Source organism: Mustelus asterias, chromosome 17 (genome assembly GCF_964213995.1).
Source record: "Mustelus asterias chromosome 17, sMusAst1.hap1.1, whole genome shotgun sequence".
NCBI lineage: Eukaryota > Metazoa > Chordata > Chondrichthyes > Carcharhiniformes > Triakidae > Mustelus > Mustelus asterias.
The window spans coordinates 21,224,477-21,240,947 of NC_135817.1; the positions used below are offsets into that span (position 1 = coordinate 21,224,477).

General features: G+C 45.5%; 1 protein-coding gene across 3 annotated transcripts in view; it reads right to left on the minus strand.

The window, feature by feature from the left end:
- Positions 1–16,471, minus strand: part of LOC144506360 (cyclin-dependent kinase-like 5) — a 206,086-nt gene that overhangs the window by 123,258 nt on the left and 66,357 nt on the right. The gene's annotated exons all lie outside the window — the stretch shown is intronic.

Consider the following 16,471-nt stretch of genomic DNA (forward strand, 5'->3'; position numbering starts at 1 on the left):
CACTACTTGGAAGCACTACTGAGGGTCGTAAGGACACTCTGGCTGGGAGACTTCAATGTCCATCTCTAAGGCCAGAGTTTTCCATCCTCGCTATGGCAGGCCCCAACATAGAATCATAGAAACCCTACAGTACAGAAAGAGGCCATTCGACCCATCGAGTCTGCACCGACCACAATCCCACCCAAGCCCTACCCCCATATCCCCACATATTTTACCCACTAATCCCTCTAACCAACGCATCTCAGGACACTAAGGGTAATTTTTAGCATGGCCAATCAACCTACCCCACACATCTTTGGACTGTGGGAGGAAACCGGAGCACCCGGAGGAAACCCACGCAGACACGAGGAGAATGTGCAAACTCCACACAGACAGTGACCCAAGCCGGGAATCAAACCCAGGTCCCTGGAGCTGTGAAGCAGCAGTGCTAACCACTGTGCTACCGTGCCGCCCATGGAGGGTAACATGGAGGAGATCGTGTCCCAGCCAAAAATCCATTGACTCCTGGTGGAATTGGACAACGCTAGCAGTGGGCGGGACCGGAAAACTCCCTGCTAATAGTGACTCAACAGGTGGAGCAGGCTCTATCAACTGAATGGCCTTCTCCTGTTCCTATGTTCCTAACATGACTGACCAAGCCATCAACGCAATATCCACCAGAATAGGCTTGCTGGTTCTCTCATCACCTGTCACAAGAGGGAAGAACCTAATTGACCTTGCCTCCACCAATCTACCTGTTGCTGATGCATCAAAGTTGGGTTCCTCCCCTCAGAACAGAGATCAAGAATAAATTTAATAGAGGTGCTCAAAAACATCAAGGGTATTGATTAGGTGAACAAGGAAAAAAGGTCTCCGGTAGCAGAGGGTCAGTAACCAGAAGACAGGTTTAAGAGAGTTGGCAAAAGAAACAGAGGGTAACAGATTTTCCGGCCTGGAAAAAAAATTGATTGACAATTCTGTGGTGGATAAGGGATTGAAATACAAAAGCATGAAAGCTACGATAACTGCAGCAAGTCCGAAGGCATGTATACTGAGAGGCCGAGATAGAGTGGACATAGAGAGGATGTTTCCATTAGTGGGAGAGATTAGAACTCGAGGGCACAACCTTAGAGTGAAGGGACGCTCCTTTAAAACTGAGACGAGGAGGAATTTCTTCAGCCAGAGGGTGGTGAATCTGTGGAACTCATTGCCACAGAAAGCTGTGGAGACCACATCAGTGTCTTTAAGACAGAGATAGATAGGTTCTTGATCAATAAGGGGATCAAGGAGAAGGCAAGAGAATGGGGATGAGAATCATATCAGCCTTGATTGAATGGCAGAGCAGACTTGATGGGCGGAATGGCCTAATTTGGCTCCTATATCTTACGGTATGACAGGAGGTCCCCACAAGCAACCTCAGTAACCCTTTAACAAGTTCTCCCACCACAGTGGATGGACCCTAGCAACTGTGCATTCTAAATACTTGTGCACATTCTTAAGGGTGAATGGAAAAATAGAAATCCTGTGACAGCTGCAGTACAGTTAGTGGCACTTTTCCGTCGAGTCAGATGATTCCGGCTTGAAGACCTAATCCAGGACTTGAATACAAAAATCAAGGACAATTCTCCAGGGCAGAACTGAGGGAATGCTGCACTGCTAGAGTTGCCATCTTTCAGATTAGATGTAGATTCAATACTTGATTAGGTCAAATGCTGTCTTAGCTGTCACCTGATTGACTGCACCCCTAAATGTCAATTTTGTGGAGGGGGATGACCCTCCAGGGGTAAGCCACGAGGACCAGATCACCTGCACGGAGTAAGGCTCAGGGGTCCGGAAGGGAAAGAAGGGGTTTAGGAGAGCGATAGTGGTGGGGGACGCAATGGTTAGAGGCATGGACAGGCGGTTCTGTGGGAGCGGGCGAGAATCCAGGATGGTAGTCTGCCTCCCTGGTACCGGGGTACTGGATGTCTCCGAGGGTAAGAGGGTAGGAAGCATATTAAAAAAGGACGGTAGTCAAACGGACGTAATTATACACATTGGTGAAAATGATGTAGGTAGGAAGAGCAGGGGGGGTCATACGAGAGAAATTCAGGGAGATGGATGCTAGGCTAAAAAGTAAGGCCTCCAGGGTAGCAATCTCTGGATTGCTCCCGGTGTCTAGTGCAAGTGAGGCTAGGAACAGGGAGATTCTACAGTTGAACGCATGGCTAAAGGACTGGTGCAAGAGGGAGGGTTTTAAATTCATAGATAACTGGGAAGTCTTCAAGTCAGGATTGCAACGATACAGAAAGGATGGGTTACACCTTAACTGGAAGGGAGCAAATATCCTGGCTGGGAGTTTTGCTAGAGTGTTTCGGCAGGATTTAAACTAGTGTGGCAGGGGGGTGAGGAACAAAACAGTAGGTCAGTAATTACTGAGGCTGGGGTTGAGCTGGAGGCCAGGCAAGGCTAGCTAAGAAGAGGAGCACTCTGGAGGAGGATGATCTGAGTGAGCCTGGAGGTCTGAGTGCACCTGCTTCAATGCGAGGAGCGTAACGGGTAAGACAGACGAACCTAGGGCCTAAATGCTTACGCGGAATTTGGATGTGGTTGCGGTGACAGAGACTTGGTTAAAAGGACAGGACTGGCAGCTGAATATTCTGGGGTATAAGTGTTTTAGGCGAGACAGAGGAGGGGCTAAAAAAGGTGGGGGAGTAGCGATATTAGTTCAGGAGCATATTACCGCGGTGCAGAGGGTAGGCAACTTAGAGGGGTCATGTACTGAGTCACTGTGGGTGGAACTCAGAAATAGGAAGGGTGCAGTCATGATGCTGGGGGTGTACTACAGACCACGCAACAGCCCACGGGAAGTGGAGGAAAGGATATGTCAGGAGATTCTGGATAGGTGCAGAAAAAATACGGTTGTTGTAGTGGGGGACTTTCATTTCTCTGGTATAGACTGGAAAGTGCTTAGAGCTGGGGTTCCGGACGGGGAGGAATTTGTAAAATGCATACTGGAAGATTCTTTGGAACAGTATGTAGATAGCCCGACTAGAGAGGGGGCTATACTGGACCTAGTTCTGGGAAATGAGCCCGGTCAGGTCGTCAAAGTTTCGGTAGGGGAACATGTGGCAAATAGTGACCACAACTCTGTTAACTTTACGATAGTAATGGACAAGGATGAGTGCTGTCCTAAGGGCAGGGTGCTAAATTGGGGGAAGGCTTACTATGGCCGGATTAGGCAGGAATTGGTGGACGTTGATTGGGAGAGGATGCTCGAGGCTAAATCCACGTCTGGCATGTGGGAGTCTTTTAAGGAACAATTGATAAGGCTGCAGGACAGGCATGTGTCTGTAAAAAGGAAAGATAGGAAAGGTAGGATTTGAGAGCCGTCGATAACCAGGGAAATTGAGGATCTGATTAAAATGAAAAGGGAGGCGTACGTTAAGTCCAAGCAACAGAAAACAGATGGAGCTCTGGAGGAATACAGAGAGAGCAGGAAAGAACTCAAACGGGGAGTTAGAAGGGCAAAAAGAGGTCACGAGATGTTCTTGGCAGGCAGGATTAAGGAGAATTCTAAGGCATTCTATTCATACATTAGGAACAAAAGAGTTGTCAGGGAGAAAATCGGACCTCTCAGGGACAAAGGAGGAGATTAGGGGAGATCCTAAATGAATACTTTGCGTCGGTATTCACGAAGGAGAGGGACGTGTTAACCGGGAGTGTCTCGGAGGGAGGTGTTCACCCATTAGAGAAAATCTCCATTACAAGGGAGGAAGTGTTAGGTTTTTTAGGGAACATTAAAACTGACAAAGCCCCAGGGCCTGATGGCATCTATCCTAGACTGCTCAGGGAGACGAGAGATGAAATTGCTGGGCCTCTGACGGAAATCTTTGTCGCTTCTTTGGACACAGGTGAGGTCCCTGAGGATTGGAGGATAGCGAATGTGGTCCCGTTGTTTAAGAAGGATAGCAGGGATAACCCGGGAAATTATAGGCGAGTGAGCTTGACGTCCGCGGTAGGGAAGTTGTTGGAGAGGATTCTTAGAGACAGGATGTATGTGCATTTAGAACGGAACAATCTCATTAGTGACAGACAGCATGGTTTTGTAAGAGGGAGGTCGTGCCTTACAAATTTGGTGGAGTTTTTTGAGCAAGTGACAAAAACGGTTGACGAAGGAAGGGCCGTGGATGTCGTCTATATGGATTTCAGTAAGGCATTTGACAAAGTCCCACATGGCAGGTTGGTTAAGAAGGTTAAGGCTCATGGGATACAAGGAGAGGTGGCTAGATGGGTGGAGAACTGGCTTGGCCATAGGAGACAGAGGGTAGTGGTCAAAGGGTCTTTTTCCGGCTGGAGGTCTGTGACCAGTGATGTTCCGCAGGGCTCTGTACTGGGACCTCTGCTATTTGTGATGTTTATAAATGATTTGGAAGAAGGTGTAACTGGTGTTATCAGCAAGTTTGCAGATGACACGAAGATGGCTGGACTTGCGGATAGCGATGAGCATTGTCGGGCAATACAGCAGGATATAGATAGGCTGGAAAATTGGGCGGAGAGGTGGCAGATGGAATTTAATCCAGATAAATGCGAAGTGATGCATTTTGGAAGAAATAATGTATGGAGGAGTTATACAATAAATGGCAGAGCCATCAAGAGTATAGAAACACAGAGGGACCTAGGTGTGCAAGTCCACTAATCCTTGAAGGTGGCATCACAGGTGGAGAAGGTGGTGAAGAAGGCATATGGTATGCTTGCTTTTATAGGACGGGGTATAGAGTATAAAAGCTGGAGTCTGATGATGCAGCTGTATAGAATGCTGGTTAGGCCACATTTGGAGTACTGCGTCCAGTTCTGGTCGCCGCACTACCAGAAGGACATGGAGGCGTTCAAGAGAGTGCAGAGAAGGTTTACCAGGATGTTGCCTGGTATGGAGGGTCTTAGCTATGAGGAGAGATTGGGTAAACTGGGGTTGTTCTCCCTGGAAAGACGGAGAATGAGAGGAGATCTAATAGAGGTGTACAAGATTATGAAGGGGATAGAACGGTGGGAAGCTTTTTCCCAGATCAGAAGTGACGATCAGGAGCTGAAGGTGAGAGGGGCGAAGTATAACTCAGATATTAGAGGGAAGTGTTTTTTACACAGAGGGTGGTGGGGGCCTGGAATGCGCTGCCAAGTAGGGTGGTGGAGGCAGACACGCTGACATCGTTTAAGACTTACCTGGATAGTCACATGAGCAGCCTGGGAATGGAGGGATACAAACAATTGGTCTAGTTGGACCAAGGAGCGGCACAGGCTTGGAGGGCCGAAGGGCCTGTTTCCTGTGCTGTACTGTTCTTTGTTTTTTGTTCTGGCTTCATTTAATCTTTTCTGGCTGTAATCTACTGTTCCTTTAACACCTTGTACTCATGAAAAAGTAAGAAGCAAGTTTCCCAGAAATTGTTCATCAGCATAAAGCTGCAGGTATATTTGAGGACCCGAGAATTCAAGAATACAACAGAAAGGGCTGACATAACAGAACATTTCTAACATTAAGATGCCACCTTCAAGGAAAAATACAATCCAGAAAAACAGGGCAGGTTTTAGGCTTCCTTGAGTGAATCCAAGTTCCCAAATATTTGCAAGGTGGCACAAAAAATCTTCACTCTGGTCAGCTATGTGCTAACAAACATTTTCTCTGCTGAAAGGCGGCACGGTAGCACAGTGGTTAGCACTGCTGCTTCACAGCTCCAGGGTCCCGGGTTCGATTCCCGGCTCGGGTCACTGTCTGTGTGGAGTTTGCACATTCTCCTCGTGTCTGCGTGGGTTTCCTCCGGGTGCTCCGGTTTCCTCCCACAGTCCAAAGATGTGCAGGTTAGGTTAATTGGCCAGGTTATAAATTGCCCCTTAGAGTCCTGGGATGCGTAGGTTAGAGGGATTAGCGGGTAAATATGTGGGGGTAGGGCCTGGGTGGTATTGTGGTCGGTGCAGACTCGATGGGCCGAATGGCCTCCTTCTGCACTGTAGGGTTTCTATGATTCTATGAAATACAATAAATCTTGCTACTGATCCCAGTTAACTGACCAGCACCCCAATTCCTTATTCACATTAAATCAAGAGGGAATGAAGAAACACTTGGTTTAATTATTGTAATGCATCATTTGATGATTATAATGGTCATAAGAATAAGGGTTTTGCATTTGTTAGTATTAAATTTTATCTTTATTTTACTTGTTAGCTTCTGGAGCATTTATGGCCCCCAGAAATTTTTATACCCAGATGTGGTCACTTGCCCAAAACATTTGTCTACCCCTAGCATACCATCTGCCAGATGCAGTGCAGCAACTCAGCAAAGCTCCTATAACAGCATCTTCCAAATCCATGACTTCAAAACTAGAAGGACAAGGGCAGCAATGCATGGGAGCACAACCACCTGCAAGTTCCCTCAAATTCACACACCATCTTGACTTGAAACTATACCATAGTTCCTTCATCAACACTGGTTCAAAATCCTGGAACTTCTTTCCAGACAGCACTGTCAGTTAACCTACATCACATGAACTGCAGCAGTTCAAGAAGGCAGCTACCCACCAGCTGCTGAAGGAATAGGCAATAAATATCAGAGGCATTCGCATCCCAAAGAACAAATAACATAAATTACAACAGCAATACAAAAGTACTTCATCTGCCAGAAAGCACCTTGGGATATCTTACAGTCATGAAAAGCTCAATATAAGTCCTTCTAACCGTCAAGCTGGATCAGAGGGGTCAGAGGTAGCAAACATAAACGCAGTGTGTAAAAAACAGTAAGTGTTGGAAAACCTCAGCAGTTCTGGCAGCAAATGTGGAGAGATAGACAGAGTTAATGTTTCTAGTCCAATAGGACACTTCAATGGGGGCAGAGAGATGGAACAAAAGAAAAGAGCAGGCATAGGATCGGAGGCAGGGGTGACTAAATGACAAAGATGTCATGGAATAAAAGGCAAAGAGTGCGGTAATGGTAGTATTAAAGACACAAAACATTGGTCTAGAGTAGGTGTTAATAACAGAATAAAGGTCAACGCTGTCTGAAAGGAAAATAGTAGAATGTATTATAGCAGAATAAAGGTCAGCACTTTCTCAGGGCAAGAATATGAGAACACGATACAGACTGGCACTTGGGGTTAAAAAAAATCAAGTTGGAGGACAAAGCTCATGGTCTGAAGTTGTTGAACTCAATGTTGGGTCTAGAAAAATATAAAGTGCCGAATCAGAAGATGAGGTGCTGTTCCTCCAGCTTCCATTGACCTTCAGTGGTACACTCTAGTGGGCTGAGGATGAAATGTGAACATGAGAGCAAGATTGAAATGGCAAACAATTGAAAGGTCAGGGGCATGCGTGTGGATTGAGCAAAGGTATTTCGGCAAAGAGGTCACCCAGTCTGCATTTGGTCTGCCCCATATAGAGCAGATTGCATTATGAGCAGCGAATACAGTAGAATAAATTGAAAAAAGTATAAGTAAATCGCTGCTTCATCTGGAAAGAATAATTTGCAAAGTGTGGAAGGAGGAGGTAAAGGGCCAGGTATTACACCTGCGATCGCATGGCAAGGTGCCATGAGATATTGGGGGTGATAGAGGAGTGGTCATGGAGGAAACGGTCCCTTCAGAATACTGACAAGGGAGGTGAAGGGAAGATATGTTTGGAATTGTGGGAGAGGGCCTTAGTAGGTCTAGAACAAGGAATGCTCCACATACCCCACAAAGAGCAGGCATAACTAGGGACATTCATGGATTCATAGCCACACATTTTATTTGGAGAAAGTGAGGCAAATTAAAGAAGAAATTATTTAATGAAGGAACAAGTTTAGCCAGGTAGAGGGTGGTGGTGGATGGGGATTGTTCAGGCCTCCATTCAAGAAGAAGCAGAAAGCACTCAGACTGTCCTGAAGGTGTAGAAGGATTGGACATTCATACTGCAGAGGTAGTGGTTAGGGCCAGGAAACTGGAAATTGCTGAAAACAGTGCACATTTCAAAGGCTTTTGAAAACATCTGTCACATTTGTACTTCTGATTACTTAAATAGCTTTTGTAAAAATATAAACTGTAACAGATCACCAATCAATGCAAAGTTCATCAATGGTTATTAAACAGTCAGGCAAACAACCTGTCATAACAATAATATGTTTGAGAATAGCACAGTATGACTTGCCCTCTTAAAGCCACATTTACCTTTGGTCTAGTTCTTGAAATAGTGCTGACTCAGTACACATGTTTACCAGCTGTCACGGTTTTCTTTCCAGAACATTTTTGAAAAATGGACCTGCTATTTCATACACTGTCACATGAAATAGCACTGACAGAGTGGGGGTCAACCTGGAAATTTTATGCTGAGCCATCCTTGCTGTCCATGTACTCCTGCTACAATAGTGCTTTGCATCCTGATGCAATCACAATGAACCTGCTCAACGTATATGGTAAACTATTGTATCAGATCATGAGACCTATGAAAAAGAGGCTATGTGCTGCCAGATGCTGTAATATGTTTGAATTGTTTATGTTTGAGAGTGTCATTACTAGTGAATTTTGCTATCTGCAATCAGTTTCATCCCCGTAAAGCAGAAGATTTTACTTAAATTTCAGAGTTTATTTATTATTGTCACAAGTAGGCTTATATTAACTGCAATGAAGTTACTGTGAAAATCCCCTAGTTGTCACACTCCGGCGCCTGTTCGGGTACACTGAGGGAGAATTTAGAATGGCCAATGCACCTAACCAGCACATCTTTTGGACTATGGGAGGAAACCAGAGCACCTGGAGGAAACCCACACAGACACGGGGAGAATGTGCAAACTCCACACAGACAGTAGCCCAAGCCAGGAATCGAACCCAGGTCTCTGGAGTTGTGAGGCAGCAGTGCTAACCAGTGTGCCACCGTGTCATCCCAGTAATCTTAAAAATATGAGATTAATACCTAAAACTGTATGCAGCTCTTCTTTTGGAAACCACATCTTATGGATTGAGGTGGTGGTGGTGGTGAGGGGGGGGTGCAATTTTAGCACCGACTGCTGTAACCATTGGTCAAAGATATTGTTGGTCATGTAAACATTTTGTTTTGTGTGGGAAAAGATTGAGAATTGGCTGTTTTCTCACTGAAACAGACTTTATTTAATCTTCTGTTGTGTGGCATCCATATTCTAAGAAGTTACTTGTGAAAATTCTTTGTAAACAATGTCTTCTTTAAACTTACTTTTGGGTTCAGTATGCATAGGTCTTATTTGAAAATTTATCTTCCCTTTTAAATCAGATGTTCTTCTAAAACCAATGTTTATTGAATCCCCACAGTGCAGAAAGACACCACTCGACCCATCAAGCCTGCACTAACAATCCTACCCAGGCCCTACTCCCGCAACCCCACGTATTTACCATGCTAATCTCACTGACTAAGGGGCAATTGAGCATGGCCAATCAACCTAACCTGCAAATCTTTGTGACTATTAATCTAATTATTCAGTCCTCAGCAATGGTGAGCGATATGCTACTTAAGCAAAATATGAACGATTGCGTAACAACATTTTTAATTAGAATGATTTTTATTTTTTTACTTTTTGTGGACAAAGAGTTCTAATACAGTACTGCGAAATGGAGCCCTTCCCATTTCACTATCTGGCATCAGAATTGAGCGCACACATCTGTTTTTATTCTAATCCATTGGCATCCATAATCCTAAACTGAGGCTGGAACCCTCAATTTCTAACTAAGAAAAAGTAGTATGAACTGGAATAAGTCTAAAATTGTCTATTTCCTGAGGCAAAATAAGATAGCTGAAGAACTTAGATCTCAAAAATATATTTATGGTCAATATTCTTTTTGATCCAGTTGTTCTCAGTAGGGTGTTCTGATGACATGTACAGTTTGTATCCATAAGCTAACAGTCGATAAATACTAATAACTGGGCAACTCAAAACATATGTAAATCAGATGTTGTAGTTGAACTTCAATACTTAACAATTTTGCAATTGAAATATCGGCATCTCAGAATTCAATATACCTGAGGCCGGGTAATTGTCCAGTAAAGAAATTACTTCTGTTTTGAATGAAGTAATATAATAAATCTAACTTAAAAAACTGTCCACAACCAGGAGGTTGGATGCCTGTAGTTTGAAAGCAATGAGTGACTTGGGTATGGAAATAGAGAGGCTGGGTAGGAATGACAGTAATGGAGGGCTGCTTTTCGAGTCAACTGAGGAGGCAATGGCAGACACTGATAATGTGTAGCTGGAAGCATTCAGCTGGGGCTGTGGCCTAGATCCTGGAGCATAATATCAGGAAAAAGAACCATACAATCACTAGAATGCAGAAAGAGACCTTCTAGCCCATCAGGGATAGGGCCTAGGTGGGATTGTTGTCAGTGCAGACTCAATGGGCTGAATGGCCTCCTTCTGCACTGTAGGGTTTCTATGATTCTATGATACTGGTCCATCAACCTGCATGCCAGATGAAGTAATATTTGTCTACCACCAAAGCACAATCTTTATTTACCCTGCAAGTTGAAATGTTTGGAAGTCCTAAAAAAAGTAATTTAAATTCACAAGAAACCATTGGTCAGAATCTGTCTAATAAACTTTTGCAGAACATAATTATCCTATGATGCAACCTCACATATGCATATAATATACATATATATATTTTATACATACAAATGTCTGTACCTTGCTTTTAAAAAGACTAGGAGAAGACAATTTTTAAAAAAATTCTATTTTCTGAAAGAGTCAAAGATGTACAAACATCTGAACATAAGAACATAAGAAATAGGAGCAGGAGTAGGCCATCTGGCCCTTCGAGCCTGCCCCGCCATTCAACAAGATCATGGCTGATCTGAAGCGAATCAGTTCCACTTACCCGCCTGCTCCCCATAACCCCTAATTCCCTTATCGATCAGAAAACTATCTACCCGTGATTTAAACATATTCAACGAGGAAGCCTCCACCACTTCAATGGGCAGAGAATTCCAGAGATTCACTACCCTCTGAGAGAAGAAGTTCCCCCTCAACTCTGTTCTGAACCGGCCCCCCCTTATTTTGAGGCTGTGCCCTCTAGTTCTGGTTTCCCTTCTAAGTGGAAAGAATCTCTCCACCCCTACCCTATCCAGCCCCTTCATTATCTTATATGTCTCTATAAAATCACCCCTCATCCTTCTAAACTCCAACGAGTACAGACCCAATCTGTTTAATCTCTCCTCATAAGCTACACCCCTCATCTCCGGTATCAACCTGGTGAACCTTCTCTGCACTCCCTCCAAGGCCAATATATCCTTTCGCAAATAAGGGGACCAAAACTGCACACAGTACTCCAGTTGCGGCCTCACCAGTGCCTTGTACAGTTGCAGCAAGACCTCCCTGCTTTTATATTCTATCCCCCTCGCGATAAAGGCCAACATTCCATTCGCCTTCTTGATCACCTGCTGCACCTGCAGACTGAGTTTTTGCGATTCGTGCACAAGGACCCCCAGGTCCCTCTGCACAGTCGCACGATGTAATATTTCTCCATTTAAATAATATTCCAATTTACTATTATTTCTTCCAAAGTGGATAACCTCACATTTGCTAACGTTATATTCCATCTGCCAGATCCTCGCCCACTCGCTCAGCCTATCCAAATCTCTCTGCAGACTTTCCACGTCCTCCACGCAATTCGCTTTCCCACTCACCTTCGTGTCATCAGCAAACTTGAATACCCTACATTCAGTCCCCTCCTCCAGATCATCTATGTAAATGGTAAACAATTGAGGCCCCAGCACCGATCCCTGCAGCACGCCACTGGTCACCAACTGCCAACCAGAAAAGCACCCATTTATCCCAACTCTCTGCTTCCTGTTAGATAGCCAATCCCCAATCCACGCCAACACCTTACCCCTAACTCCGTGTACCCCAATCTTCTGCAGCAACCTTTTGTGAGGCACCTTATCGAACACCTTCTGGAAATCTAAAAACACCACATCCACCGGATCCCCTCTGTCAACCGCACTAGTGACATCTCCATAAAAGTCCAGTAGATTCGTCAAACACGACTTTCACTTCATGAATCCATGCTGCGTCTGCTTGATCGAACCATTCTTATTCAGGTGCTCTGTTATTTCCTCTTTAATAATGGACTCTAGCATCTTCCCAACTACGGACGTTTATCTAACCGGCCTGTAGTTACCCGCCTTTTGTCTACTTCCTTTTTTAAACAGCGGCGTAACAGTAGCTGTTTTCCAGTCAGCCGGCACTACCCCAGAGTCCAGCGAATTTTGATAAATTACTACTAACGCATCTGCTATTACCTCAGCCATTTCTTTCAGTACCCTAGGATGCATTCCATCCGGGCCCGGGGACTTGTCTACCTTCAGTCATAAGAACATAAGAACATAAGAAATAGGAGCAGGAGTAGGCCATCTAGCCCCTCGAGCCTGCCCCGCCATTCAATAAGATCATGGCTGATCTGACGTGGATCAGTACCACTTACCCGCCTGATCCCCATAACCCTTAATTCCCTTACCGATCAGGAATCCATCCATCCGCGCTTTAAACATATTCAGCGAGGTAGCCTCCACCACTTCAGTGGGCAGAGAATTCCAGAGATTCACCACCCTCTGGGAGAAGAAGTTCCTCCTCAACTCTGTCTTAAACCGACCCCCCTTTATTTTGAGGCTGTGTCCTCTAGTTTTAACTTCCTTACTAAGTGGAAAGAATCTCTCCGCCTCCACCCTATCCAGCCCCCACATTATCTTATAAGTCTCCATAAGATCCCCCCTCATCCTTCTAAACTCCAACGAGTACAAACCCAATCTCCTCAGCCTCTCCTCATAATCCAAACCCCTCATCTCCGGTATCAACCTGGTGAACCTTCTCTGCACTCCCTCCAATGCCAATATATCCTTCCTCATATAAGGGGACCAATACTGCACACAGTATTCCAGCTGCGGCCTCACCAATGCCCTGTACAGGTGCATCAAGACATCCCTGCTTTTATATTCTATCCCCTTCGCAATATAGGCCAACATCCCATTTGCCTTCTTGATCACCTGTTGTACCTGCAGACTGGGCTTTTGCGTCTCATGCACAAGGACCCCCAGGTCCCTTTGCACGGTAGCATGTTTTAATTTGTTTCCATTGAGATAGTAATCCCATTTGTTATTATTTCCTCCAAAGTGTATAACCTCGCATTTCTCAACGTTATACTCCATTTGCCATATCCTCGCCCACTCACTCAGCCTCTCCAAATCTCTCTGCAGATCTTCTCCGTCCTCCACACGATTCACTTTTCCACTTATCTTTGTGTCGTCTGCAAACTTCGTTACCCTACACTCCGTCCCCTCCTCCAGATCATCTATATAAATGGTAAATAGTTGCGGCCCGAGTACCGATCCCTGCGGCACGCCACTAGTTACCTTCCTCCAACCGGAAAAACACCCATTTATTCCGACTCTTTGCTTCCTGTCGGATAGCCAGTCCCCAATCCACTTTAACACACTACCCCCAACTCCGTGTGCCCTAATCTTCTTCAGTAGCCTTTTATGGGGCACCTTATCAAACGCCTTTTGGAAATCCAAAAACACCGCATCCACCGATTCTCCTCCATCAACCGCCCTAGTCACATCTTCATAAAAATCCAACATGTTCGTCAAGCACGACTTTCCCCTCATGAATCCATGCTGTGTCTGATTGATCGAACCATTTCTATCCAGATGCCCTGCTATCTCCTCTTTAATAATGGATTCCAGCATTTTCCCTACTACAGACGTTAAGCTGACCGGCCTATAGTTACCCGCCTTTTGTCTCCTTCCTTTTTTAAACAGCGGCGTAACATTAGCCGTTTTCCAATCAACCGGCACTACCCCAGAATGCAACGAGTTTTGATAAATAATCACTAACGCATCCACTATTACCTCTGACATTTCTTTCAATACCCTGGGATGCATTCCATCCGGACCCGGGGACTTATCCACCTTCAGTCCCATTAGTCTACCCAGCACTGCCTCTCTGGTAACATTAATTGTATTAAGTATTTCTCCTGCTGCCAACCCTCTATCGTTAATATTTGGCAAACTATTTGTGTCCTCCACCGTGAAGACCGACACAAAAAACTTATTTAAAGACTCAGCCATATCCTCATTTCCCACTATTAACTCCCCCCTCTCGTCCTCCAAGGGTCCAACATTCACTCTAGCCACTCTATTCCTTTTTATATATTTATAAAAACTTTTACTATCATTTTTTATATTAATTGCTAGCCTAGCTTCATAGTCTATCCTTCCTTTCTTTATCGCTTTCTTAGTCTCTCTTTGTTGTTTCTTAAATTTTTCCCAATCACTTGTTTCTCCACTATTTTTGGCCACTCTGTACGCAGCTGTTTTTATTTTAATACTCTCCTTTATTTCCTTCGTTATCCACGGCTGGTTCTCCCTTTTCTTACAATCCTTGTTTTTTGCTGGAATATATTTTTGCTGAGAACTGAAAAGGATCTCCTTAAAAATCCTCCACTGTTCCTCAGCTATCCTACCTGCCAGCCTGCTCTCCCAGTCTACCTTAGCCAATTCATCCCTCATCCTATCATATTTCCCTCTGTTCAAACAGAGGACACTGGTTTGGGACCAAACTTTCTCCTCTTCCATCTGAATCAGAAATTCGACCATATTGTGGTCACTAGACCCAAGAGGGTCCTTCACAATAAGATCCTTAATTCTACCTACCTCGTTACACAATACCAGATCCAAAATAGCTCGTTCCCTCGTCGGTTCCGTAACATGCTGTTCAAGGAAACTATCCCGACAGCATTCTAAGAACTCTTCCTCCATTCCACCCTTACCGACTTGAGTCTGCCAGTCAATGTGCATGTTGAAGTCCCCCATGATTATTGCCGTTCCGTTTTTACACGCATCCCTTATCTGCTTGTTTATAGCCCTCCCTACCTCAACATTATTATTTGGGGGCCTATATACCACACCTACTAGTGTCTTTCTCCCTCTACTATTCCTCATCTCTACCCATAATGATTCCACGTTTTGTTCCTCAGAGCCTATGTCATCCCTCAGTACTACCCTGATATTATCTCTTATTAATAGCGCAACCCCACCACCTTTTCCTTCCTGTCTATTCTTCCTAAACGCCTGATACCCCTGGATATTCATCTCCCAGTCCTGGTCACCTTTCAGCCACGTTTCTGTAATGGCCACTAGATCATACCCACTCGTGCTGATTTGCACCATCAACTCATTTACCTTGTTCCGAATGCTTCGTGCATTCAGGCAAAGTGTCCTTATTCCAGCTTTTATCTGGACCCGCTTTGATGAGTCGCGAACACCCTCTCCCTCTACTCCCTTATCTAAATTACCGCCTTCATTCACTTGCACCCTCTCCTCTACCATTAATTTTGTAATTCCCCTTACCCCTGCATCCTCCACCCCATCAATTAGTTCCTTGATCCTAGTCAACTCTTCTAGCTCCCCTCCCCCCAACCTATCTAGTTTAAATTCTCCCCAGTAACCTTAGCCAACCTACCGGCCAGGATATTGGTCCCCGTGTGATTCAAGTTCCACCCGTTTTTTGTATACAGATCACCCCTGCCCCTAAAGAGGTCCCAATGGTCCAGGAACCTGAATCCCTGCCCCCTGCACCAGTCCCTCAGCCACACATTCATCTTCCACCTCACTCCATTCCTGCCCTCACCTTCCCGTGGCACAGGCAGTAATCCTGAGATTACTACCTTTGCTTTCCTCTTTCTCAGCTGTCTCCCTAATTCCCTGTACTCCCTTTTCATGACCCCTTCTCCCTTCCTACCCACATCAGCGGTACCAATATGTACCGCTACCTCAGGCTCCTCTCCCTCCCACCTCAGGATTTCCGGGACGCGACTAGCGACATCCTGGATCCCGGCCCCAGGGAGGCAGACCACCATGCGAGAATCCCGCCTACCTCCGCAGAAACGCCTGTCTGTCCCCTTCACCATCGAGTCCCCGATTAATACCGCCTTCCTCCTCTTTTCCTTAGCCCTCTGAGTTACAGGGCTGGACTCCACTGCGGAGACACGGCCACTGCTGCTTCCCCCAGGCGGGCTGTCCCCCCCAGCAGTACTCAAGCAGGAGTACTTGTTGTGCAGGGGCAAATCCACTGGGGTGCTCTCAACCACCCTAGCCTTACCCTTCCTGGCCATCACCCACTTGGCCTCCTCCCGTTGCCCTGGTGTGACCACCTGATGATAGCTCTTGTCTATCACCTCCTCATTCTCCCTCATCAGCCTAAGATCCTCGAGCTGCAGTTCCAGCTCCCTAACACGGTCCCTCAGGAACCGCAGCTCGACACACCCCTCACAGATGTGGATGTCCGGGAGGCCAGATGCCTCCAGGACCTCCCACATCCTACACTGGGAACAACACACTGGTTTCACACTCATACTGGACACTTTATGTCAAGTAAGACAGTGAAAAGTTAATAAGAGTGTAAGGAAACAAAAACTCACCCCTGCTCGTCCAAGCCCTGTGAGCCAAAGCCCTGACAGCTCACTCAACTTCCCAC